Source organism: Rana temporaria, chromosome 9, assembly GCF_905171775.1.
Source record: "Rana temporaria chromosome 9, aRanTem1.1, whole genome shotgun sequence".
NCBI classification, from domain to species: Eukaryota; Metazoa; Chordata; class Amphibia; order Anura; family Ranidae; genus Rana; species Rana temporaria.
The window spans coordinates 122,530,336-122,557,409 of NC_053497.1; the positions used below are offsets into that span (position 1 = coordinate 122,530,336).

Here is a 27,074-nt window from a genome sequence, read left to right on the forward strand (position 1 = left end):
ATGCAAAGCATTGTCTTCCATGAGTAGCTGCAAGTCTTATCTGTTTTTCCACTACTATGGGCAGTAAAAGACATGCCTGATGTTTTCGCTTACCATGCTTTCCAAAGACGGAAGCTTAAGTGTTAGCTGGTCTATTGTGCGTCCCACTTGCTCAGCTTCAGGCTCTACCATGTCGCACGTGCTCACCGGCTCAGTGCAGTCGCAGAGAGGGCTCTTCAAAAAGGCCCAGACGTCAGAGCTCTGTAAAGCTAGGGGGACACAAACGCAAGCACCTTGTGTGAGTTGGATACAGATTCATCTAAGACGCCTACTCTGCATCTAGCTGTGCAGATTAGCAGGCATTGTTGCTGCCAGACTATGTTCAGCTGTTGATGCACCTGGGTTAAGCTCCTCTGCTTTTAGCTTAGGATTTTGGTCTCCCCATTGAATAAGGTCAGGGGTAGGAATATAAAAAGGAATCGCCACCTGAACCTGGTGGCCCCTTATTCTCCCCTGTAGAGACAGCTCACAGATTGAGCCATCAGACCTGTCAGGCAATCAATGCAGCCTCCCCCAACATTGCAGCCACTCTGCATGTGTTTTGTTTTTTGCATCACATTTGTTGTTCTACAAGAGGTTAACTGCTATGTTCGCAGCATCCTCACAAGAAGCAAAAAAAAAAAAAAAAAGCAGGGTGTGTCCTTTTCCTGCTTTAATCCTTAAACAAAGGGATTAGAAGAGCTGGGGATGAAGGTTCACTGTCAGAGGACAGGAGACAGGAGCTGCAGCCTAACGAGGAGAAGCTATCAATAGCCCTACAGGTTCTGATTGCACCTGCAGTCTTTTCAGAGATTCATGCTGCATATAATTTCCCTCTGCCTACTCGGCCAAAGCCTCTATCTTCTCCTTAGAGTGTAAAGAGAGGTTTTCCTATAGGTGGCTAGTAAGACCTCCATATGGTCCTCAGCCTGGTGTCGGCTTCAGGCTAATGAAATGCACATCTGAGGGATGCACAGTTGCTGGTACACATTGCTAACGTCTCTTAATTGAGGAAACGCACATCTACAGAGGATAACTTCCTTTTTACCAGTCCGCATGTTGCATAAGATACATGAGTTTGGAATGCATGTGGGATAAAAACAAGTAACAAAGCATGTTTTATTGTGGATCGCATAAGGATACATGTTTCTGTCTGTATGGTGTTGCATGTTTGTTAGAGTTGCATAGAAATGCTTGAGTGCATAAAGATGCTAGTTACCTGATCACTCAAGTCCTGGATTACCCAAGGATATTGGGTCACACAGAGAGACTTGTTTCCACAGAAAGGCCTAAAATCGCATAAAGACGTTTGTATGTATAAAAATGCTGGATCACACACACATGGTTACCTGATCACCCAAATCCTTGATTACCCAAGGATGTTTGGTCACACAGAAGTGGTTTGTTTCCACAGAAATGCCTAAAATCGCATAAAGTTGCTTGGATGCAAAAAAGATGCTGCATCACACATGGTTACCTGATCATCTGCGTCCTGGATTACCCAAGGATATTTGGTCACACAGAGAGGCTTGTTTCCACAGAAGTGCCTAAGTTCGCATAAAGATGCTTGTATGCATAAAAATGCTGGAATCACACATGATTACCTGATCACCCAAGTCCTTGATTCCCCAAGGATATTTGGTCACACAAAGAGGCTTGTTTCCACAGAAATGCCTAGAATCGCATAAAGAGGCTCGAAGGCATAAAAATGCTGGAATCACACATGATTACCTGATCACCCAAGCCCTTGATTCCCCAAGGATATTTGGTCACACAAAGAGGCTTGTTTCCACAGAAATGCCTAGAATCGCATAAAGAGGCTTGAAGGCATAAAAATGCTGAATCACACATGATTACCCGATCACCCAAGTCCTTGATCACCCAAGTCCTTGATTACTCGAGGATATTTTGGTCGCACAGAGAGGCTTGTTTCTACAAGAATGCCTAAAGATCGCTTAAAGATGCTTGAATGCAAAAATAAGCTGGATCACACATGGTTGTCGGATCAACAGCGTCCTGGATTACCCAAGGATACTTGATCACATAGAGATCTGTCGCTTCTGAAGCAAGAGCGCAGAAGGGCGGAAGCCGCCTGGAAAAGAAGTCCTGCAGAGGATAACCTCATCATCTACAAGGCAATAACAACACGATATCATAAAGAAATCTTCAAAGCCAAGAAACACCATTTTTCTATGGCGATTAACAGCGCCCTAAACCGCCCCCGAGAACTCTTCAAGATGGTCACCCAGACCATGAATCCAGGATGTCTTGAAGTCCCCAACTCAGACACCCAAGAGTTCTGCAATGAACTATCGGATTTCTTCAGCAACAAAATTGAAAGAATCCGGGAAAGCATCATGCAAAACAATACCCCCCTCAACCCCACCGTCAATCAACCACAAAACACCCACAGAAACGCTCTACAATCAACAAAGTTCACTCTGGAACCGATCTCCATCGATACCACAAAAAATATCATTGGTGCTTTGCGGAACAGCACATCGCCCAATGATATCATCCCCACCAAACTGCTGAAGGAATGTGCCGACATCCTGGCACCACCCATCACACAGCTTATAAACCAGTCATTTAAGGAAGGCACAGTGCCATCCCTGTTGAAAGAGGGCACAATCCAGCCCATCTTGAAAAAACCTAACCTGGATCCCAAGGACCCAACTCACCGCCGTCCCATAACAGGCCTAAATGTTCTCTCCAAGATAATGGAGAAAGTAGTGGTACAACAGCTGCAACAGCATCTAGATACCCACAATCTACTGGATCCATTACAATCAGGCTTCCGTCCCGGACACGGGACAGAAACGGCCTTACTCAAAATATGGGACGATGCCCTCGAGGCCGCAGACGAAGGAGAATCTTGTCTCCTGGTTCTGCTGGACCTAAGCGCAGCCTTTGACACGGTAGACCACAAACTGTTACTGATGCGACTAGCCAAGGTAGCAGAAGTCGCAGAAGGTGATTTACCATGGTTTTCTTCCTTTCTTGAAAACCGATCACAAACAGTTAAATTGGGTTGTTTCACGTCGGAAAAGCGCACGGTGTCATGTGGAGTCCCCCAAGGATCCCCCCTGTCACCGGTGCTTTTCAACATCTATCTTCGCCCTCTCTTTGATATTATCAGTAGCCAAGAACTACTCTATCACTCTTATGCAGACGATACGCAACTGTATTTTCGCATCTGCAACAAAAAGGATCATCATCTCAGTTTAGAGAAATGTCTCTCTTTGATAGAAAACTGGATGACTAAGAGTTATCTTAAACTCAACAGTTCAAAAACAGAACTCCTTATGTTTCACGCCAGCCGAAAGAGTCAACTGGCAACAACCTGGACACCCCCGCCCATTCTGGGCCAAATCATCACCCCTAGCTCCAAAGTCAAAAGTCTCGGGGTCATCTTCGACACCTTCATGACAATGGACGCACAAATAGGGTCAGTAGTCAGCGGAGCGCACCATCTGTTGAGCCTACTACGCAGACTTATTCCATTTATCCCCAAAGAAGACGTAGCAGTCGTGGTGGGAACAATCGTGAATTCCAGACTGGACTATGCTAACGCCCTGTACCTCGGACTCCCAAAGTACCAAATCTCCCGTCTGCAAGTCGTTCAGAATACGGCCGCCAGACTGGTGACTGGGAAAAAAAAATGGGAATCAATCTCACCTTCGTTGAGAACCCTTCACTGGCTGCCAGTAAAAGACAGAATTGTATTTAAAGCACTCTGCCTGACACATAAGTGCATCCATGGGAAGGCTCCGCAATATCTTTGCGACAAGATAGAACCTCACAATTCGAATCGCGTTCTGCGATCCACCGACCAAAATCTGGTCAGGGTACCAAAAACCAAATACAAGTCCAAAGGAGAAAGAAGGTTTGCTTTTCAGGGTCCTAGACTATGGAACGCTTTACCAACCAGCATTCGGTTGGAGGAAAACCATCTGACTTTCAGAAGACGGATCAAAACTCTGCTCTTTTGATGTCATGAGACACGAACAACTAGCGCCCAGAAGTGATTCAGTTCGCATGCGCCACGCTTTATAAGTTTTTCATTCATTCATTCATTCATTCAGAGGCTTGTTTCACAGAAATGCCTAAAGTCGCATTAAGATGCTTGAGTGCATAAGGATGCTGGATCGCACAGGGGTGCTTGGTCACACAAGAGTCCTTGGTCACACAAGGGTTCTTGTCCGCACAGTAGTGCTTAAAATGCATAAGATGTTGATCGCATGGAAGATGCTGAATCGCATAAGGATGCATGATTACTTTAAAGTTGTACATGGCGGCCTAATTAAGCAATACAGGATTCCTTGTGTTTGTATAGAAATACGTGTCTGCATGGGTTCATGTTGCACATTGTTGCATAACACGTTTATATCGCATGCTTGCTTGCAAGATGCTTGTTCCAGAGCACACATGCTATATGCATGTTTTTCTTAAAACATATTTATATGAATTCATGCTTCCAGGAACACACGCTGCCATGTACACACACTTCCATTGAGGCATATGGCTTTAACACTTGCCACATACACACATGGGGAGCCAGTTGCATATGTGTTTATTTACTTGGGTCTGCAGAGGTTGTCTGCGTTTCGCAGGGGAACAGCACTATCTCCAGTTGGTGGTCTTGCCCTTTTGGGTTAGCCTCCGTGCCTGGGTTGTCAGGGTGCTAGGGCCCGCCTCTAGCAGGTCTGTAGGCCCAGGGTATAGCAGTAATGGCATACCGAAGCAAACTCCTGCTGATGGGTCAGTCAGTAGCATGGCTGGACCTAAGGGTGTCCAGCATGGTCAAGTATCTGGAACTCTAAAGATACATTCTTTCATTTGACAAGAAGCTGGGTATGTTTGGCACAGTCCAAAAAGGAGAGTTTTTTTTTTGGCCTCAGACAAGACCATCGCTATAAGAAAACTGGTCTATGTGGTCACGGCAAGGAACAGTTCCTTACTTTTGGCCTTTTGATTAAGGCACTAGGGAAGATGCTGGCTTCATTCAAGACAGTTCCCTATACTAACTTTTATTCAGGGCTGTTATAAACAATATTTTGTCGGCCTAGAAAGAGTGGATCTTGACCTAGCATTATCCAAAGAACCCGGTCCCAGAGATATGCTGGAATTCCTCTTGGTGATTCTTAACTAAAAGGGTTTGCCAGGTCAGGAAGAGACCATGGCCCAGGGGAAGTAGTCAAGCTCCAAGGGAGCCTTATCTGTCAGCTAGAGCTACCGATGGAGCATCTGGCTTAGGGGCCTGAACGTTCAGGTGGCAGGTTGGTTCTGTCAGAGTACAATCAGACTATGCCATACTAGTGATTTACTTAATTTACCAAGGAGGAGCTTGTGCCTTGCCTATTGGCATTCGTCATTTCATGAAATGCAGAATTGGCAGGCGATTCGCTGGAGCCGTCAACAAGTGTCTCCGGGAGAATGACCTCTACACCCCGACTGTTTTCCTGACCAAATGTCACAGAAATAGTACCCTGTACATAAGATGTATTGGCGTCCAGGCTCAAGAGATTGGACAGCTTGGGGTCAAGGATAAAGGATCCACCCGCATGCGGGGCAGATGTGTTTTTAATCCGAGGGGGGGGACCAGGTGTCACTGGTTGTGTCTCTCCCCCCAGTGCCGCGACTTTTGTGGCTTCTATGCAACATTTAGAGGAGAACGGAAGCTGGCCTGATTACTCCGGCATAACCCTGACGACCTCTCGGTGCAGGAACAGTAAGGGTGGTAGTAGAGGACCCACAGTCCCTTACATCTTGTCCAGGCCTACTTTGCAGGGGGTATTACATTCTGCCTTGCAACAGGTGAATTAATGGTCTGGCTATTATAGACCACATTCTCGAGGATCGGGGCTTTCAGAATCAGCGGCAATTCCCTTGATTCATACAAGAGAGCTGGCCTCCAGGACCAGATAGCCTACGGTCTGGAAGGCCCAGGTTCCTGGTGTGAAACCAGATGGTGGCATCCGTGGAAGTTTGTCAAAGGTAAAATTCCTGCCTTCCTACATTTGGAAAGGAGACGGAGCTAGCCTTAAGTTTTATATCAAGGATCCGATCTCGGCCTTGCTTCCAAAGGTCGATTACTTCACACTCTTTGGTCCGGGCTGTTATGCACGTCACCCCTTGTATAAGTCCACCAGTTAGGTCGCCCTTGTGCTCGGAGGATTGGCTCTAGTTTTGTCGGCTTACAGGGTCAGCTCCTTGGGCCGATGCACCATATTTCCCTTCATCCTTTAACAAGGGAATTGGTGTTCTTGGTTGTGGTAGCCTCCAAGAGTTTCAGTATTGGCAACTTTCTTGGTATAGAGCCATACTCAATTATTCTTACAAGTAGAGTGATTTTCATCCTCACCCAACCTTATTTACTAGAAGGATCTAGTATTCATTTGAATCTAGATATTATTACCTTCCCTTTTTTTCAAAACCTTGTTTCACGGAAGGAAAGGTTATTGCTTTTCTCTCAATTGAGATGAGAGCAGTTAAATACCTATCTGAAGGTTTCAGATATAGAAAGCTGACGTTTTTATTGGGCTGCCAGAAGACCCTAGATGGGCAGGCAGTGTTCAGGTCAGCTATTAAAATGGTTACACTCTCTCTCTCGTTGGAGTAAGAAGGGTCTAGGCCTATCTGAAGCGGCTGCTCGGATACGGAAAACTGATGTTGTTGCGCTACCAGGAGGCCCCAGGAAAGGGCAGGCAGCGTCTAAAATCAACTGTTTTTAAGGTTGATTCATCAGGTTATTATTCAGGCTTGTGGTTAGAGTAGGATTCCCCCTGTTTTTTTGTGGGGGTGCTCCCTACCAGGATGGTAAGCGCTTTATGCGCAATGCATTTCCAAGCCTTTATGACGCAGATTTTCAAGGCCGCAACTTGGTCATCTGTGCTTACGTTCACTAACTCCTATCAGGTGAACATAAGACGGCAAGAGGATGCAGCTTTTTGGCGCAGTATGCTGCAGGCAGCATTATAGGTCCTCACGTCTGATGGCGGTCTGCGTTGTTGGTGTCTCCCTCCCCTCAGTAAGCATTGCTTTGGGACATCCCACATAGTAATGAATATGCAGCTCTGTGTCCCGTGATGTACGATAAAGAAAATAGGATTTTTATAACAGCTTACCTGTAAAATCCTTTTCTTGGAGTACATCACGGGACACAGAGCTCCCACCCCTCTTGTTTGGGGATATTGGGACACTTATTGCTTTGCTACAAAAAATGAGGAACTCCCAGTAGGGGAGGGGTTATATAGGGAGGGAACTTCCTGTTTAATTGATTACACCAGTGTCCATCACCTGAAGGTAGACTCTATAACCCACATAGTAATGAATATGCAGCTCTGTGTCCCGTGATGTACTCCAAGAAAAGGATTTTACAGGTAAGCTGTTATAAAAATCCTATTTTTTAAAGCCAAATTAGCCAGGCAACAAGTCCATTAGTTCCTTTACTGTTCAATATGCCATTGCAAAGAGGAAGTGAAGCAAAAAACATCAATATGCTCCCAGTATGGCATTATCTAGGGTGGTTTTTATTTTATATTAAGCATAGGAAACCATAGTGCAGGGAAATGCAATTAGCAGAACTCCAGCTGTTGCAAAACTACAAGTCCCATCATGCCTCTGCCTCTGGGTGTCATGCTTGTGGCTGTGAGTCTTGCTATGCCTCATGGGACTTGTAGTTCTGCAACAGTTGGCTGTCCACTAATTGCATATCCCTGCCATAGAGGCTTTTATTATGGGTTTCTCCTGGAAGTTTCAGTTACTTGGCTGTCATACCTATACTCTTAACCAGGACAAGTATGCAGAAAGACTTCTAGACTTTTTTGATCTGGAACACTTGAAGTCAGGTGTTGAGCATAACAGCAGGTCAATCATTTTGGGTCGGCAGTAAATATGTTTCATGATATGTTTAAACTTTGCATTTTTAACCTCCACCTCAAATTTTATCTCTTGTAGACAAGTTGCAATTGAAAATGTTATCTTTTCCATTATTGGAAGCCTTGACCACTTCAAGCAAGTTGAAGGCAGAACACTCCAAGCATGATGGAATCCCTTCTCTTGTCCGGCAGCATTAGTGGATGGTGGGTACCATGAAAACATATTAGAATGATAGTCCAGTTTGGTTTGCTAGGTTTCACCAGAGTTATGAGCTTCTATTCTAACTCTCGGCTTGGGATAGCCACATATTGTGTGGACCCACAAATTAATTTAAGATGTTAGTCAAGCTTGGGTGGATAGGTTTCACCAGAGTTATGAGCTTGTATTCTAACTCTTGGCTTGGGTTGGCCACACATTGTGTGGACTCACAAATTAATTTAAAATGATAGGTTTCACCAGAGTTATGAGCTTTTATGTCTAACTCTTGGCTTGGGTTAGCCACACATTGTGTGGACCCACAAATTAATTTAAGATGATAGTCCAGCTTGAGTGGATAGGTTTCACCCGAGCTATAAGCTTTTATTCTAACTCTTGGCTTGGGTTAGCCACACATTGTGTGGACCCACAAATTAATTTAAGATGATAGTCCAGCTTGGGTAGATAGGTTTCCCCAGAGTTATGAGCTTTTATTCTAACTCTTGGCTTGGGTTGGCCACACATTGTGTGGACCCACAAATTAATTTAAGATGATAGGTTTCACCAGAGTTATGAGCTTTTATTCTAACTCTTGGCTTGGCCACACATTGTGTGGACCCACAAATTAATTTAAGATGATAGGTTTCACCAGAGTTATGAGCTTTTATTCTAACTCTTGGCTTGGCCACACATTGTGTGGACCCACAAATTAATTTAAGATGATAGGTTTCACCAGAGTTATGAGCTTTTATTCTAACTCTTGGCTTGGCCACACATTGTGTGGACCCACAAATTAATTTAAGATGATAGGTTTCACCAGAGTTATGAACTTTCATTCTAACTCTTGGCTTGGCCACACATTGTGTGGACCCACAAATTAATTTAAGATGATAGGTTTCACCAGAGTTTTGAGATTTTATCATGACTCATGGGCTTGGGTTTAACCACCAGATTTGGTGGTGACCAAGTTCTGGGGTCTAGGAGTGAGATGTTATGGTTCGGTTGGAAGTGTCTAGCATGGATTGAGCCCCTGGGGGTGTGAGTGGGGTGGGCGAGCCTTCCATGTAATTCAGTGTCGACAGTGTTGCTTGCCCTGCCCTGTCATGCTGGAAAACGTGGTTGGCTCCTTCATTCACATCAGTCTTCAGCTTACCTTGAAGGTTACCGGTTTCTAGGAGCTCTTTCTCTGTGAAGAGATGCAGGCAGGGCTGTGGATTTCACTCTTTGATCCCTCTTGGGGAAGTCTACGGAGAGCTTGGGCAATGCTCTCGCTCTCTGGAAGTAAAGGGTCGGCTGTTGCAAGGCTGTCTAAAATTTCTATTGTGAGCTGTAGTTGGGCATCTGGACTGGTTGCTAGGCTGTTCTGTAGTAGTTGGTTTAGAGACTGGGTCAATCTCAGTCCTTCCTGGACTGGGGGAGAAGTGCCCACTCCTCCGAGAAGGCCGGGGCTAGACCTGATTTAGTCTCCTTGCTCACTGCTCCGGTTCTTCCTGGCAGTTGGTCTAGAAGCTTAATTATGGCTTACAGTGGGGATGATAGATTTTCTTATAACTGTTGATTCTTTCTTCCTGGGAATACAGACTTGCTTTTGGAATGGTTTTTAGTTTTTCTTGGTTGGCGTATGAGGGCACCATATTACAGTCAACAAACTCTTTGGCCAGGCCAAAATCAATACTCTCTATTCTTGGGTCAGACTTTAGGTATTGGGTCAGAATCCTTCTCTCCTTAGGGGGGAAAAGGGTCTTGATACTTGCCGCTCCCACAAAATGGCAATACTTCAACGCATTGGCTAACTTCACACGGTTTCACTTGTCAATATATGTTCGTTACGACAACGCCAAATTCCTCAGTTTTGCCGCTTATGTTTTCATGTGATTCCAAAGCTTATCTTTATATTGTAGCTGGCGAGATGACCATCAAGGCTGAAGTATGGCAACACTGTGCTGTTTGAGAGTAAACGGAGAGGTATGTATCAAATTCAGTCTATAAATGCTGTAATCTGTGGAACATTTTAAGTGAAACTATTATGTGTACCAAGCTTTTAAGCGGAGGTCCACCCAAAAATGGAACTTCTGCTTTAAGTGACTGTGAGCCCCTTGACATGCCACATTTGGAAAATGGGAAACTGTCAACAGGGGCCCGGAAGTGATGTCTCATGTCATTTCTGGGTCAGCAGCAGAGGGAGGGAGAGCAGATGTGCACCTATGCCGGTCTCAAACCTGCAGATCAGCAAGCTGAGCTGGGTAGGTGTACGGGGTGTGGAGCATTTTGTGGCAGCTCAAGCAGTGTGTAGGGGTGTGTTTTGTTGGCCTTGGCGACCTGACGTCTGGGGTTTGTCGAGCCCTTAATCATAAGGAAAGTACAGAGGCCGCCATTGCTGAAGTCTGATTTTGAGAAGGTTTGTTCTAGCCATCTGGTGCTTTTGCCTCAACACTTTGAGTGTCCTGAGAAATATAAAATTCCAACAATCATAGAATGCTTGTTTTCAGACTAACTTTTTAAAGCCAAATTAGCCAGGCAACAAGTCCATTAGTTCCTTTACTGTTCAATATGCCATTGCAAAGTGGAAGTGAAGCAAAAAACATCAATATGCTCCCAGTATGGCATTATCTAGGGTGGTTTTTATTTTATATTAAGCATAGGAAACCATAGTGCAGGGAAATGCAATTAGCAGAACTCCAGCTGTTGCAAAACTACAAGTCCCATCATGCCTCTGCCTCTGGGTGTCATGCTTGTGGCTGTGAGTCTTGCTATGCCTCATGGGACTTGTAGTTCTGCAACAGTTGGCTGTCCACTAATTTTATATCCCTGCCATAGAGGCTTTTATTATGGGTTTCTCCTGGAAGTTTCAGTTACTTGGCTGTCATACCTATATTCTTAACCAGGACAAGTATGCAGAAAGACTTCTAGACTTTTTTGATCTGGAACACTTGAAGTCAGGTGTTGAGCAGAACAGCAGGTCAATCATTTTGGGTTGGCAGTAAATATTTTTCATGATATGTTTAAACTTTGCATTTTTAACCTCCACCTCAAATTTTATCTCTTGTAGACAAGTTGCAATTGAAAATGTTATCTTTTCCTTTATTGGAAGCCTTGACCACTTCAAGCAAGTTGAAGGCAGAACACTCCAAGCATGATGGAATCCCTTCTCTTGTCCGGCAGCATTAGTGGATGGTGGGTACCATGAAAACATATTAGGATGATAGTCCAGTTTGGTTTGCTAGGTTTCACCAGAGTTATGAGCTTCTATTCTAACTCTCGGCTTGGGATAGCCACATATTGTGTGGACCCACAAATTAATTTAAGATGATAGTCCAGCTTGGGTGGATAGGTTTCACCAGAGTTATGAGCTTGTATTCTAACTCTTGGCTTGGGTTGGCTACACATTGTGTGGACTCACAAATTAATTTAAAAAGATAGGTTTCACCAGAGTTATGAGCTTTTATGTCTAACTCTTGGCTTGGGTTAGCCACACATTGTGTGGACCCACAAATTAATTTAAGATGATGGGTTTCACCCGAGTTATAAGCTTTTATTTTAACTCTTGGCTTGGGTTGGCCATACATTGTGTGGACCCACAAATTAATTTAAGATGATAGTCCAGCTTGGGTAGATAGGTTTCACCAGAGTTATGAGCTTTTATGTCTAACTCTTGGCTTGGGTTAGCCACACATTGTGTGGACCCACAAATTAATTTAAGATGATAGGTTTCACCCGAGTTATAAGCTTTTATTCTAACTCTTGGCTTGGGTTGGCCACACATTGTGTGGACCCACAAATTAATTTAAGATGATAGGTTTCACCAGAGTTATGAGCTTTTATTCTAACTCTTGGCTTGGCCACACATTGTGTGGACCCACAAATTAATTTAAGATGATAGGTTTCACCAGAGTTATGAGCTTTTATTCTAACTCTTGGCTTGGCCACACATTGTGTGGACCCACAAATTAATTTAAGATGATAGGTTTCACCAGAGTTATGAGCTTTTATTCTAACTCTTGGCTTGGCCACACATTGTGTGGACCCACAAATTAATTTAAGATGATAGGTTTCACCAGAGTTTTGAGATTTATCATGACTCATGGGCTTGGGTTTAACCACCAGATTTGGTGGTGACCACGTTCTGGGGTCTAGGAGTGAGATGTTATGGTTCGGTTGGAAGTGTCTAGCATGGATTGAGCCCCTGGGGGTGTGAGTGGGGTGGGCGAGCCTTCCATGTAATTCAGTGTCGACAGTGTTGCTTGCCCTGCCCTGTCATGCTGGAAAACGTGGTTGGCTCCTTCATTCACATCAGTCTTCAGCTTACCTTGAAGGTTACCGGTTTCGAGGAGCTCTTTCTCTGTGAAGAGATGCAGGCAGGGCTGTGGATTTCACTCTTTGATCCCTCTTGGGGAAGTCTACAGAGAGCTTGGGCAATGCTCTCGCTCTCTGGAAGTAAAGGGTCGGCTGTTGCAAGGCTGTCTAAAATTTCTATTGTGAGCTGTAGTTGGGCATCTGGACTGGTTGCTAGGCTGTTCTGTAGTAGTGGGTTTAGAGACTGGGTCAATCTCAGTCCTTCCTGGACTGGGGGAGAAGTGCCCACTCCTCCGAGAAGGCCGGGGCTAGACCTGATTTAGTCTCCTTGCTCACTGCTCCGGTTCTTCCTGGCAGTTGGTCTAGAAGCTTAATTATGGCTTACAGTGGGGATGATAGATTTTCTTATAACTGTTGATTCTTTCTTCCTGGGAATACAGACTTGCTTTTGGAATGGTTTTTAGTTTTTCTTGGTTGGCGTATGAGGGCACCATATTACAGTCAACAAACTCTTTGGCCAGGCCAAAATCAATACTCTCTATTCTTGGATCAGACTTTAGGTATTGGGTCAGAATCCTTCTCTCCTTAGGGGGGAAAAGGGTCTTGATACTTGCCGCTCCCACAAAATGGCAATACTTCAACGCATTGGCTAACTTCCCACGGTTTCACTTGTCAATATATGTTCGTTACGACAACGCCAAATTCCTCAGTTTTGCCGCTTATGTTTTCATGTGATTCCAAAGCTTATCTTTATATTGTAGCTGGCGAGATGACCATCAAGGCTGAAGTATGGCAACACTGTGCTGTTTGAGAGTAAACGGAGAGGTATGTATCAAATTCAGTCTATAAATGCTGTAATCTGTGGGACATTTTAAGTGAAACTATTATGTGTACCAAGCTTTTAAGCGGAGGTCCACTCAAAAATGGAACTTCTGCTTTAAGTGACTGTGAGCCCCTTGACATGCCACATTTGGAAAATGGGAAACTGTCAACAGGGGCCCGGAAGTGATGTCTCATGTCATTTCTGGGTCAGCAAGGGAGGGGGGGGGGAGAGCAGAAGTGCACCTATGCCGGTCTCAAACCTGCAGATCAGCAAGCTGAGCTGGGTAGGTGTACGGGGTGTGGAGCATTTCGTGGCAGCTCAAGCAGTGTGTGGGGGTGTGTTTTGGTGGCCTGACGCCTGGGGTTTCTCGAGCCCTTAAACATGAGGAAAGTACAGAGGCCGTTGCTAAAGCCTGATTTTGAGAAGGTTTGTTCTGGCTATCTGGTGCTTTGGCCTCAACACTCAACGCAGCAGCAGTGGTGATTGGGTGAGGATAGGATCAGTGGCAGCGGTGAGGGAGAGATGGGATGAGTGGCAGAGGTGGTGGGGGAATAGGATCAGTGGCAAGGGTGGTGGTTGGGGGGGCATTGGATGAAATGAGTGGCAGTGGTGGTGGGAAGATGGGATCAGTGGTGAGGGTGGTGGTTGGGGAAGATGGGATGGGATGAGTGGTAGTGGTGGGGGGTGGGATCAGTGGCAGGGATAGTGGTTGCTGGATGGGATCAGTGGTACTAGTGGCAGTGTGGGGGGGGTGTATCAGTCTCACTAGTGGTGTGGGGGGGGGGATCAGTGGCAGTAATGGTGGTGGGGGGTATCAGTGGCAGTCTAAAGACTCTAAGAGGGATCTTGGTGGAGGGTCTAATACACCTTTTAAGAGACGCCCCCCGACTAAAGACACCACCCTTACTCATTCTTTACAGTCTAACACTCCTTCTAGTGGTGATAGCGTTCGTCCACAAAGTAACTACATGGGAGCCACAGCACTCCAGGCTATTCAAACACTTCAGGCACAAATGACTCCACACCCCCCACCGTCCGGTATGGGGAGTTGTGGAATCACACCTGACCCACAAGCAGGTGTCCCTAGAAGAAACATCCCTTTAGACAGTTCCTCCACAACTGCCCAACTACAACAGTGCACTAGACAAGGTACACTGGACTCACATGTGATTACACAAATTTCAAATTTTCAATTGGCCCCCAATACCACAACTCCAACGTAACCAAGAGCAAGGAACTAGACGTCATTAATTTGACACCTTATAGTTTTTCTACAGAGGAACTGAAAGTCCTTCGACTAGGACTCAGTTTTTGCCCATCTAACAGACTTGATAAGTATGAAACCATTAAAGATGTCTATTTATTCACACGAAATGTAACCTTCAAATTTCTGTTCGATGGTGACCGATTGCGCACAATCGAAGAGAAATAAATCTCAGAACAGTTAAATTTTTTTACCATGGATGATTTTAGAGCCCTGAGGGATCTGATGTTGCTTCTCGAGGAAAGCAAACCCTCTAATCCTGAACCTGAAAACCTAACATCTGACACTGGATATATTCTTCCATATGTTGCAAAAAAAATTAAACCCAAATCCCAATGTTTTCCTGACTTAGCTAGCAATCCAAACATTTGGGCCTTTTTTTTTGTGCACAATAAATGACCTGAAAGAACTAGACACTAATCCCTTTATCAGTAACATCACCAAAGAACAGCGCCAGGCCCTATTTAACCTTCAGCATCATGTTGATTTGGAGATTAAATCGTCTGACAAAGGCGGAAATGTGGTCCTGATGACCAAATCAAATTATGAAAAAATGGTCTTAAATATTTTGCGTAACAGGGAATGGTATAAACCCATCAATGAGTCTCTAATCAAGGAGTTCAAAGAAGAATTTCTTATGATTATAGGTCTCGCTTACCAAAAAGGTCTTATTGACCAAGATCTCTACAATTATTTAAATACACGTCATCCTAAGGTATCCACCTTTTACGCATTACCGAAAATCCATAAACACTCTGTAAATCCCCCTGGAGACCCATAGTCTCTGGTATTGGCTCGCTGACAGAAAATGCAAGTTGATATATAGATTCTATATTGATGCCACACGTACTAACATTACCGTCGTATACTCGGGACACATTGGATCTCTTAACACAGATAGAGGATATGGTCGTGTCTCGAGATGCCCTGCTCGTGACATTGGATGTGGAAGCTCTTTATTCCAGCATCCCTCACGAGCAGGGCATCTCGACAGCACGTACATTCCTACGCGAACAGGATCATCACTAGTGGAATCATGTTCAATTTGCTATTGATCTATTGCGATTTATCTTAACCCGTAATTATTTTATGTTTAACGAGTCCCACTTCCTCCATGTACAGGGCGTGGCAATGGGCACTTGTTGCGCCCCTGCCTACGCGAACCTGTACCTGGGGGGGTGGGAACGAGACATTTTCTCAGATGACCAATTAAATCTTTACACCAATCACATCATCACATGGTTAAGATATATCGACGATATCTTTATAATCTGGTCAGGACATGTAGAACTACTTCATGAATTCATTGAGAAACTTAACATTAATAATTATAATTTAAAGTTTACTTTTACCAATGCACCAGATCAAACAACATTCTTAGATTTAACTATTCGCAAAGATAATGAAGGTTCACTACTGTATTGTTTAGAAAAGAAACTGCAGGTAATACGCTACTACATGCGGATAGTGCTCACCCAGCAAGCTTACTACGCAGTATACTCTACGCTCAATACCTGCGTTTACGCAGGAATTGTACCCTGACTACTGATTTCATCTATCAGGCTAAACTTCTGAGACAGCGTTTGCTGAACAGAGGATATAGTAAATGCTTGCCACGCAAGGCATACAATAAAGAGATTTTTAATACAGCTTACCTGTAAAATCTTTTTCTTGGAGTACATCACGGGACACAGAGCGGCATTCATTACTATATGGGTTATATGGAGTACCTTCAGGCAGTGGCGTTGCTAGGGGGGTGCGGGCCGCACCGGGTGACACCCACTAGAGGGGTGACACCATCCCGATTTAAAAAAAAAAAAAAAAAATTTTTTTTTTTTTTTTTTTTTAGCTGACATGACCAGAGGTGCAGGTGGCTGTGTAATGTAAAAGGGGTGCAGTGATGCAGGGTGTTGTGTAATGTAAAAGGGTCCAGAGGTGCAGGGGGCTATGAGATGTAAAGGGGGCCAGTGATGCAGGTGGCTTTGTAATGTAAAAGGGTCCAGAGGTGCAGGGTGCTGTGTAATGTAAAGGGGTGCAGAGGACTGTGTAGTGTAAAAAGGTCCAGAGGTGCAGGGGGCTATCTGATGTAAAGGGGTGCAGAGGTGCAGGGTGCTGTGTAATGTAAAGGGGTGCAGAGGTGCAGGCGGCTGTGTAATGTAAAAGGGGTGCAGTGATGCAGGGTGCTGTGTAATGTAAAGGGGTCCAGTGATGCAGGGTGCTGTGTAATGTAAAAGGGGTGCAGTGATGCAGGGTGCTGTTTAATGTAAAGGGGTCCAGAGGTGCAGGCGGCTGTGTAATGTAAAAGGGGTGCAGTGATGCAGGGTGCTGTGTAATGTAAAATGGTCCAGAGGTGCAGGGTGCTGTGTAATGTAAAGGGGTGCAGAGGGCTGTGTAGTGTAAAAGGGTCCAGAGGTGCAGGGGGCTATGTGATGTAAAGGGGTGCAGAGGTGCAGGCGGCTGTGTAATGTAAAGGGGTCCAGTGGTGCAGGGGGCTGTGTAATGTAAAATGGTCCAGAGGTGCAGGGTGCTGTGAGATGTAAAGGGGTCCAGTGATACAGGGTGCTGTGTAATTTTACAGGGGTGCAGTGATGCAGGGTGCTGTGCAATGTAAAGGGGTCCAGAGGTGCAGGGTGCTGTGTAATGTAAAGGGGTCCAGAGGTGCAGGGTGCTGTGTAATGTAAAGGGGTCCAGAGGTGCAGTTGTGGAGAGGGGTACACAGTAGTAACAAAAAGATATTGAAGGATGCAGGGGGCACAGTGTGGTGTTTTTACATTTTAACGTGTGGGGGGGGGCAGATATTGGATCCGCCCCGGGTGCCAAATGCTCTAGGTACGCCCCTGGCCTATAGGCTCCTGAGATGTGAATTTGGTCCTGGAGAAAGAGATGTGGGGGGAGGGGACAGAGAAAATGGAGAGAAAGAAAGATGGATAGGAAGAGAGAGAAAAGGGGAAGAAAGGAGAACAGAGAGCAAACAGTAGGGTAAAAAATATTTGAAATTTTTTATTGGGGGGGGGGGGGGGACACCATATTTTACCGCACCAGGTGACACCAACCCTAGTGACGCCACTGCCTTCAGGTGATGGACACTGGCAATCTCAAACAGGAAATGCCCCTCCCTATATAACCCCCTCTCATAGGAGGAGTACCTCAGTTTTGTAGCAAGCAGTATGCCTCCCAAAATGGTCCTCAAAAGAGGGGTGGGAGCTCTGTGTCCCGTGATGTACTCCAAGAAAAAGATTTTACAGGTAAGCTGTATTAAAAATCTCTTTTTCTTTATCGTTACATCACGGGACACAGAGCGGCATTCATTACTATATGGGATGTCCCAAAGCAATGCTTACAATGAGGGGAGGGAGAACATCTCCAAGACAAAAGGATTTAATTTAGAGAATACTCAAATCATAATAAATCCAACTTAGTTGAGAAAAATAATCTTACATTTTAAATTTAACTCAAAAAAGAGGAGCCCACGGAATCCGAGGGTCTCAAACTGCAGCCTGCAGCACTGCCTGCCCAAAGGCTGTATCAGAATTCCTTCTTACGTCCAACTGGTAGAATTTTGTAAACGTGTGGACAGAAGACCAGGTTGCCGCCTTGCAAACTTGAGCCATAGAGATCTGGTGGTGTGCTGCCCAGGAGGCGCCCATGGCCCTAGTAGAATGAGCCTTTAATGATACTGGAGGAGGCAACCCTTTCAAGCCGTAGGCCTGAGTGATTAATTGCTTAATCCACCTAGAAATGGTGGACTTTGCAGCTGCCTGCCCCTTCTTGGGCCCATCCGGTAATATGAACAGCACATCTGTTTTCCGGATCTTCTTTGTAGCTTTAAGATAGGCCTTCATGGCCCTGACGATATCCAAGGTATGCAGCAACCCTTCCTTTCTGGAAGTAGGTTTAGGGAAGAAGGATGGTAATACCAAATCCTGGTTCAAATGAAAACTGCATATAACCTTTGGTAGGAAGGAAGGATGAGGGCGGAGAACGACCTTGTCCTTATGAAAAATAAGATATGGTTCCTTACAGGATAAGGCCGCCAGTTCCGATACTCTTCTTGCAGAAACTATGGCGACCAAAAATACTAACTTCCTTGTCAGTAAAACCAAAGGAATTTCAGCCAACGGCTCAAACGGTTGTTTCTGTAAACTTGACAGAACAAGGTTTAAATCCCATGGGCAAAGCGGGGATTTAACTGGAGGTTTAATACGTAAGACCCCTTGAAGGAAGGTCTTAACCAGCGAGTGGGTGGCCAGCGGCCGCTGAAACCACACTGACAGAGCCGAAATCTGTCCTTTGATTGTGCTTAATGCCAATCCTTTATCCACTCCTAGCTGGAGAAAACTTAATACTCTATCGATGGTAAATTTGCGAGAAAGCCATCGCTTGGACTCACACCAGCCTACATAGGCCTTCCAGACCCTGTAATAAATTACCCTAGAGACCGGTTTCCTGGCTCTGATTAGGGTAGAGATTACTTTCTGAGACAGACCTCTACCCCTGAGAATCAGGGATTCAGCTTCCAGGCCGTCAAATTTAGATGCCGTAAGGCAGGGTGGAGGATCGGACCTTGCGATAGCAGGTCTGGCCGTAGAGGAAGAGTCCAAGGGTCTCCCACTACCATCCTTAAGATTAGTGAGTACCATGCCCTTCTGGGCCATGCTGGAGCTACCAGGATGACTGGTATGTGCTCCACCCTGATCCTGCGCAGCAGGCGGGGTAGTAACTGAAGCGGGGGAAACGCATAAAGAAGTTTGAACTGATGCCAAGGGCAAACCAGCGCATCGGTTCCGCAGGCCATCGGATCCCTTGAGCGGGACATGAACCTGTCTAGTTTCTTGTTGAGTCTCGATGCCATGACATCCACGTCCGGCACTCCCCATCTTTGGCAGAGTGCTTGAAAGATTTGTGGATGCAGAGACCATTCCCCCGGCCATAGAGTCTGGCGGCTTAAGAAGTCCGCCTGAAAGTTGTCCACTCCGGGAATGAATATTGCCGATATGCAGGGCACATGAGCCTCTGCCCATAGGAGAATCAAGCTCACCTCTCTCTGAGCGGCTTGACTCCTGGTTCCCCCTTGGTGATTTATGTATGCCACGGCCGTGGCATTGTCTGATTTAATTCTCACCGGGAACCCCTGCAATTTTGACGTCCAAGCCCTGAGGGCTAGTCGCGCAGCTCTGAGCTCCAAGATGTTGATGGGCAACTGCTCCTCTAGCTTTGCCCAAGTACCCTGGCGAGTGCAACCATCCAAAATTGCTCCCCAGCCTGTCAGGCTGGCGTCTGTGGTCACTATCTTCCAAGCCACTGGGCTGAAAGATCTCCCCTTCAGTAGGTTCTAGGGGTCTAACCACCAACACAGACTTTGTCGAACTCTTGATGAGAGCGGCAACGGGATATCCAAGGCCTGTGGCCTTCTGCTCCATGCTGACAGGATGGCTGCCTGCAGGATGCGAGTGTGACTCTGGGCGTATGGTACCGCCTCGAACGTGGCCACCATCTTGCCTAGTAACCTCATACATAGGCGAATAGTCGGTTCCTTTTTGCTTAGAACCAGTAGGATTAATTCCTTGATGGCTTTGACCTTCCTCAGAGGTAGAAACACTCTTTGTTGTTCTGTGTCTAATCTCATGCCGAGATATTCCAACTGCCTTGTGGGCAGGAAAGCTGACTTTTCTCGATTTAGGACCCAGCCGAACTTCTCGAGGTATTGGACCGTGAGGGCCACTGCTCGCTCCAAGCCGGGAGACGAGTGATCTATGACTAGGAGGTCGTCCAGGTATGCTAGGATCGTGACCCCTTGGATCCTTAGTTTGGCTAGGATTGGAGCTAGGACCTTCGTGAACACCCGGGGGGCCGTAGCCAACCCGAAGGGAAGCGCCACGAATTGGAAGTGACGCGAAGCCACCATGAAGCGTAGGTATTTTTGATGTGGCTGATAAATTGGAACATGAAGGTAGGCATCCTTTATGTCTATGGACGCCATGAAGTCGTCCTTTTGGAGTGTGGCAGCTGCTGATCGCACGGATTCCATCCGAAATGAGCGGATCTTTAGGTATGCATTTACCATCTTTAGGTCCAAAATTGGCCTGACATCTCCATTGGACTTCGGGATGATGAATAGGTTGGAGTAGAAACCTAGTCCCTGTTCCAGGACTGGTACCTCTACTATTACTTCCTGGGAAAGTAGATGATTTAATGCCGACATTAATGCGGCTCCTTTCTCCGGATCGTTTGGAATCCTCGACTCCTGGAAATGAGGAGGAGGAAACTTTAGGAAATCTAATTTGTAGCCCGTGGCCACGGAAGACCGTACCCACTCGTCGGGAATGCTGGCTTCCTAAACCTCTGAAAAGAGTCGCAGCCTTCCCCCCACCTTCGTGGGTGGGGGCGCCCCTTCATAAGGGCTTGGGGGCTGGCTTTGCTGGTTTGCGAAACCACTGCTTTCTGCCTCTAGCAGCCTGTCCTTGAGACTTGCTGTTGAAGCCGAAGTTTGCTTTCGCAGGAGGCCGTCGATACTGTTTGGCATTAGAGGGCCCCTGCCCAGGGGAGTACTGTCGTTTAAACGCAGGCCCCTGAAACTTCTTCTTAGTTGGCAAGAGAGTACTTTTGCCGTTTGAAATGGTCTGAATGTATTTATCTAGGTCTTCTCCGAAGAGTCGTCCTCCATAGAAGGGAAACCCTACCAGGAGCTTCTTGCATGGGGGCTCGGCCTCCCAGCTCTTTAACCATAAGAGTCTTCTCATATGGATAAGGGATAACGATAAACGTGACGCTTGCTGGATAGAATCCTTAATTGCGTCTACTGTAAAACATATGGCCCTAGGGACATCCGAAAATTCTTCTGCCTGCTGGGCAGGAATAAGTTTAAGCATCTGCTTAATTTGATCCGATAATGCTTGAGCAACCCCAATCGCAGCCACAGTTGGCTGTACTACTGCCCCTGCCGTAGTGAAGGAGTTCTTAAGTAGTGCTTCCAAGCGTTTATCAACTGGATCCTTGAATACCTGTATGTTTTCTACAGGGCATGTTAACGACTTGTTAACACATGAGATGGCTGCGTCCACTGCAGGAGTAGCCCATTTCTTGGAAAATGTATCTTCCATAGGATATAGGGCAGAGAATCTTTTAGGTGGTAAGAAGATTTTATCTGGCTTGTTCCAATCTTGGAACAAAACTCCCTCTAATAGAGGGTGGATCGGAAACACTGCATTGCTTTGAGGCGCCCTCAGTGAGCCCAAAGCTGAAACCGTCGATACCTGGAGATCTGGTACTGGCAAGTTGAATGCATTATGGACCAAGTCTGTTAAGGCTTGAATCCACCAGCCCTCCCCTTGGGAGACTGCTCCAGACTCCTCTGTATCCGGATCTTCGATCCCTGAACCTACTTGGTCCTCGTCCAAGAGATCGTCCAATTCCCCTGAGGAAAGGACCTCCTCTTCTGAGGGTCCACGCTCAGGCGACGGAGATCTAATCCGTTTACTGCCCCGCATAGCTGTGGCTATCATTTTTCCCATTCTTTTCTCCATCTCTCTTAAAGAGGTGAGTAATACCTCGTCCGTGACCATCTTAGGGCTGGACTGACCCGCGCCAGCTCCAGCCCCAGATCCTGATGGCCCCAAGGCTCCCTGTGGGGAAAGCAGCGGCATAGCTTTGTCCGAGACCTCAGACTCTCTGGGGGAATCCCCACCTCTTGTACCCTCTGACCCGGATGCCATGGTACAATACCGAGGTACACCTGCTACCTATTGGTACTTGGAACTATAAAAGTTAATTGCCCAAACACCTGTTTGGGGGGATAAAAAATGCTTCCTCTCCCCTAGATGACCTTTTTTTTTTTTTTTTTTTCAAATCCAGGAAAGAAAAATCATTCTGTCCCCCTGAGTAGTATTGCAAGAAAAACTATGAGATGGAAAGAAACAGCCTATTTCTAGGCTTGAAAACAGTCTTCTGAAGACTGCAATATTCTTTTTGGCCACTGTGTGTCCTCGGCGCCCCGTGCTGCCGCTCTGGTCTTTCCTCCCCAGTTCCAATGTATCGAATGCTGTTTGGAACGAAAAGGAAGGGCCGCCCCTTCCTTAAACCACTGACCCGCCCTTCCCCCCTCAGCTAAACGGCGCGAATTGCGCCTATAACACGTGAACGCGCGCGCCCGCCGATAGGGGGGGGGGGGGTGGGGGTAAGGGAGCCTCTCTGCTCCAGCTGGAACCACGAGGAGGTCAGCGTTTTGCCTGCTTTGCAGGCTCTGAGGAGGAAGACTGATGGAGCATCGCCTAGAGGTTTGCAGGTAAGCATAGCTCTCTGACACACACATACACTTTATATTACACAGGCCCTACTCAAATGCTTTTCCAACACTACAAGGGAGGTCACTTCTCATGGGGAAAAAATACACATAGAGCCATCCTATCATTAAGATATGTGACTAGTTTGCCAGATGCAGCGCATAACTTTAGGCATGTCCCCTGTGACCCCCCAGAAAAAACCTGCTAAGAACCAAGTTCCTCACTTACCTGCTCCATGCCGCAGGACTTTGCAAGCAAGAGGCCCAATCTTCCCCCATCTCCGTGGGGATGTCTAGACCTTCAGGCCCTGGGTTCCTATGAAGGATCCACTGTCCTGGGCCCATATAGCACTCTGGCAACAGAAACATTAGGCACCCAAAGGTTTCTAAGTTCTGGGCCCAGGGTCCAGCTCTCTAAAAAGAAAAGCATTATGGGCTATACCCCAAGGGTTTGGGGTCCGGTTACTGACCACTTTAGCGTTGAGGCCTTTGGACAGAACCGGTAGCTAACCTAATCCCAAGGATGCGGAGGCAAGCTAAACCATGACCAACACCTAAGACACTGGCGTAAAAACTGAGGTACTCCTCCTATGGGAGGGGGTTATATAGGGAGGGGCATTTCCTGTTTGAGATTGCCAGTGTCCATCACCTGAAGGTACTCCATATAACCCATATAGTAATGAATGCCGCTCTGTGTCCCGTGATGTAACGATAAAGAAAAAGCTTTTCGCCAGCCACGGAATAGCCTTCTCTATAAACAAAAAACAACTCCTGCATTACAACCAGTAAGGTTTATTACACGTTTCTCATGTCACCATAACGAAGTACGTAACATCCTGATGAAACATTGGTCCCTACTAAGCAAAGATCCAATTCTGAGTAAATATATCAATATAAGACCTGACATTACCTTCCGGAGATCTAGGTCGCTGCACGATCAGCTTACCTCGAGCCACTACACCCCTCACCAAACTCAACAACTACCACCTAACGGTATAAGTCGCTGTGGCCACTGCACCTTCTGTCCTTGGATTAGTGAGGGTACATCCTTCACCCTTCCTAATGGTGAGATATTTACCCCCAAATTCTATGCTGATTGCAACACACAGGGTGTCATATACCTCATGACTTGTAAATGTCAAGCCTTCTATGTAGGCAAAACAATTCGCAAATTTAAATGTAGAATTAGACACCATGTATATCTATCTGCAGAAGGAAAAATGGTCACTTCAGTCAGCCGCCATCTTGATTTATACCATAGATTTGACAACACTATGGTATCCTTTATAGCTCTCGCTATAGTCCCAAAGACACACGAGGGGGTAACTGGGACAAGTACATACTGCAAAAAGAAACTCTCTGCATAGAGAGACTTAATGCGCTCTGTACCCCAGGTTTAAATGAGGCCCAATCATACAAACCTTTTCTATGACCTCACTAACTACCCGCTTGGTCTGTCTGCTAGACATTTGACGGTCTATTGAGGGGCTTACCCGTCATCTTCACATTGATATCCATCTTATTATTATCTTTAAGTGTATATATCTATGTTCATTTTACTCTATTCATTCTATATATACATATGCATATATAATTGCTTTTCATTATGTGCTACCTGTACTTTTATACATGTTTAAGTTATATACCTTGTACGCTTTGTACGTTCTTTATCATATTGATCGGACCTGAGACAGGTACTCTTGATGTGTTGATACTCTGTAAATTCCCTATCCTACTTCAACATATATATTTGTTCTACTTTTATATGGATATTTGTGCTATGCACGATTGGGTGGCGGTGGTGTCTCTGGGCCATGATTAGACTCCTTTTTTCATGGCTGGGCAGTCCGTGTTGCGCATTCCCCTTCACCATACATTGCTCTTTATACATACAGGGCCAGATTCACAAAGAGATGCGACGGTGTATCTACAGATACACCATCGTATCTCTTGACGTAAACTGGTCCTATCTATGCGCCTGATTCATAGAATCAGATACGCATAGATAGGGCTAGATCCGACAGTGTTACAATGTGTTACACTGTCGGATCTTTTTTTAAATTTAAAAATGGCGCCGGGGGCGTTCCCGCTGATTTACGATAAATAATATGTAAATCAGCGAGATACGCAAATTCACGAACGTACGCGGACCCGTCGCAATGTTCTTACGTCGTTTCCGTAGCGGTTTTCCGTCGTATACTTACCCTTTCTTTTATCAGGCGCAGCCAATGTTAAGTATAGCCGACGTTCCCGCGTTGAATTTAAATTTTTTAACGTCGTTTGCGTAAGTCGTTCTCGAATATGGATGGACGTCGTTTACGTAAGCGTCGCAACCACTGACGTCCTAGTGACGTCAGTGGGAGCAATGCACGCCGGGAAATTTCGCTTACGGCGCCTGCGCATTTAAATCGGCGCGGGAACGCGCCTGATTTAAATAGTACACTCCCCTAGCAGCGGAATTTGAATTCCGCCGGGGGATTTAGGATCCGCCGTCGCAAGTTTGGAGGTAAGTTGTTTGTGAATTAGCCACTTGCCTCCTAAACTTGCGGGAGCGGATCTTAATTCATGTAAAAAGAGCGGATCTATAGATCCGCTGCGCTACGTGAATCTGGCCCACAGTGTGGCCGCACAGGATATCGCAGCCTGGCTGCGATATCATCACTCACCACAAGATGGGGCTTGTCTCCCTCTGAGGAGTTGTGTTTCCCCATGTGACGCCAGCAATGGCCTCACAGGTGGTTAATGTGCGGCCAGTCCTGATGACGTTATCTGGACGGGACAGGGCCTATTTAAACCCAGGCATGCATAGGCACCGATCGTTACAGCTCTCCTGGGAGATCTGTAGACAATCAAACCAGCCGTTAACGTTACTCTGGGTACGCTGACAACTTCCTAAACTACAGCAGCAATCTTTATGTACTATCCTGTATCTTTAGACAGATAATTTATTTCTGTTCTGTATTCACTTTTTCTCCCAGGTTACTCCCGCTGTTACGCTGTGTCAGCCCTCTCTGAGTGCTATATATATGCCTCTGTACATCCCTGTTTGGCTAAATGGTTTACTATATTGACATCTTAAATACTTAGGGCCAGATCCACAGCCGCCGAGCGCAACTTAACTTTTCAGAGTTAAGTTACACTGCCGCAAATCTCCCAAGTTAGGTGGCGATCCACAAAGCACTTACCTTGAAATTTGCGGCGGTGTAACTTAACTCCGTCTGGCGCAAGGCGTTCCTAATACAAATGGGTGATTCCCATTTAAATTAGGCGCACTCCCGCGCCGGACGTACTGCGCATGCTCCGTCGGGTAACTTACCCGACGTGCATTGCGCTAACTGACGTCGCTCCGACGTCATTTGCTTAGACGTTAAAGTAAATGGCGTCCAGCGCCATTCATGAACGTCTTACGCAAACGACGTAGAGTTGAAAATTTTGACGCGGGAACGACGGCCATACTTAATAGGGCTTAGTCAAATAGGACTCAGCCCTATTTTTACGCGGCGTAACTCGACGTAGATTTAGCGCGACGGGCCCGTCGGAACGTTCGTGGATTGCCGTAAGTGTTCATTTGCATATTCTAGGCCGGCCGCAATGGCCTCGCCACCTAGCGGCCGGCCTAGAATTGCATCCTTAAGATCCGACAGTGTAATTCAATTACACATGTCGGATCTTCTGCCTATCTATGGTAAACTGATTCTGTGGATCAGTTCCATAGATAGAAACAGGGATACCACGGCGTATCAGTAGATACGCCGGCGTATCCCTTTTGTGGATTACCCCCTAATTGACTTTTGGGAGGTAAGGTTGACACTGGAGATTTCATTCTTTTATCTATGCAATCAGGATTTAAATATTTCATTGTCCAGTAAAAATATTTTTTCATTGTTTACTTTCTTGTCCAATTAGTGCTATTTTGGCGTATCCTTTCTTTGGAGTTCTGCCCCTTGGAGATATCTTCATCACTGAAGCCAATTACATTAAGTATATGGACGTCACCTGTCCGATCGATATAAATCTCCTTCTGGACATTGGAATTTTTTAAACGATTTTAATTTATGTAAGTCATACAACGCTTATGCTCTCTCCATCTACCTTCCTCCATTATTTCTATCTCTATCAGCCCATCATTTTTGCCCTGTCCCCACTGTGTGTTTTGCGATGTTGGTGGGGTGACATGCTCCCTGCGCTTGCCTTTGAGGAATCTCTAACTTTGGAGCTTCTCGTGCTGCCCAGCTACCCCTCTGCAATCCACTGTGTAATCACTATATTTTTGTATTGATGTATATATATAAAATGTTAATCTAGTGTGTTTTTTTTTTTTT

At 45.9% G+C, this 27,074-nt stretch overlaps 1 long non-coding RNA gene across 1 annotated transcript in view; it reads left to right on the forward strand.

Annotated features, from left to right (window-relative positions):
* The window catches only part of LOC120913990, a 37,566-nt gene that overhangs the window by 10,109 nt on the left and 383 nt on the right, over window positions 1–27,074 (forward strand). The window contains exons 7-10 of the long non-coding RNA XR_005743607.1: window positions 7,978–8,102; window positions 9,996–10,059; window positions 11,144–11,268; window positions 13,149–13,212. This is a non-coding gene — a long non-coding RNA (uncharacterized LOC120913990). The remainder of the gene's footprint in view (window positions 1–7,977; window positions 8,103–9,995; window positions 10,060–11,143; window positions 11,269–13,148; window positions 13,213–27,074) is intronic.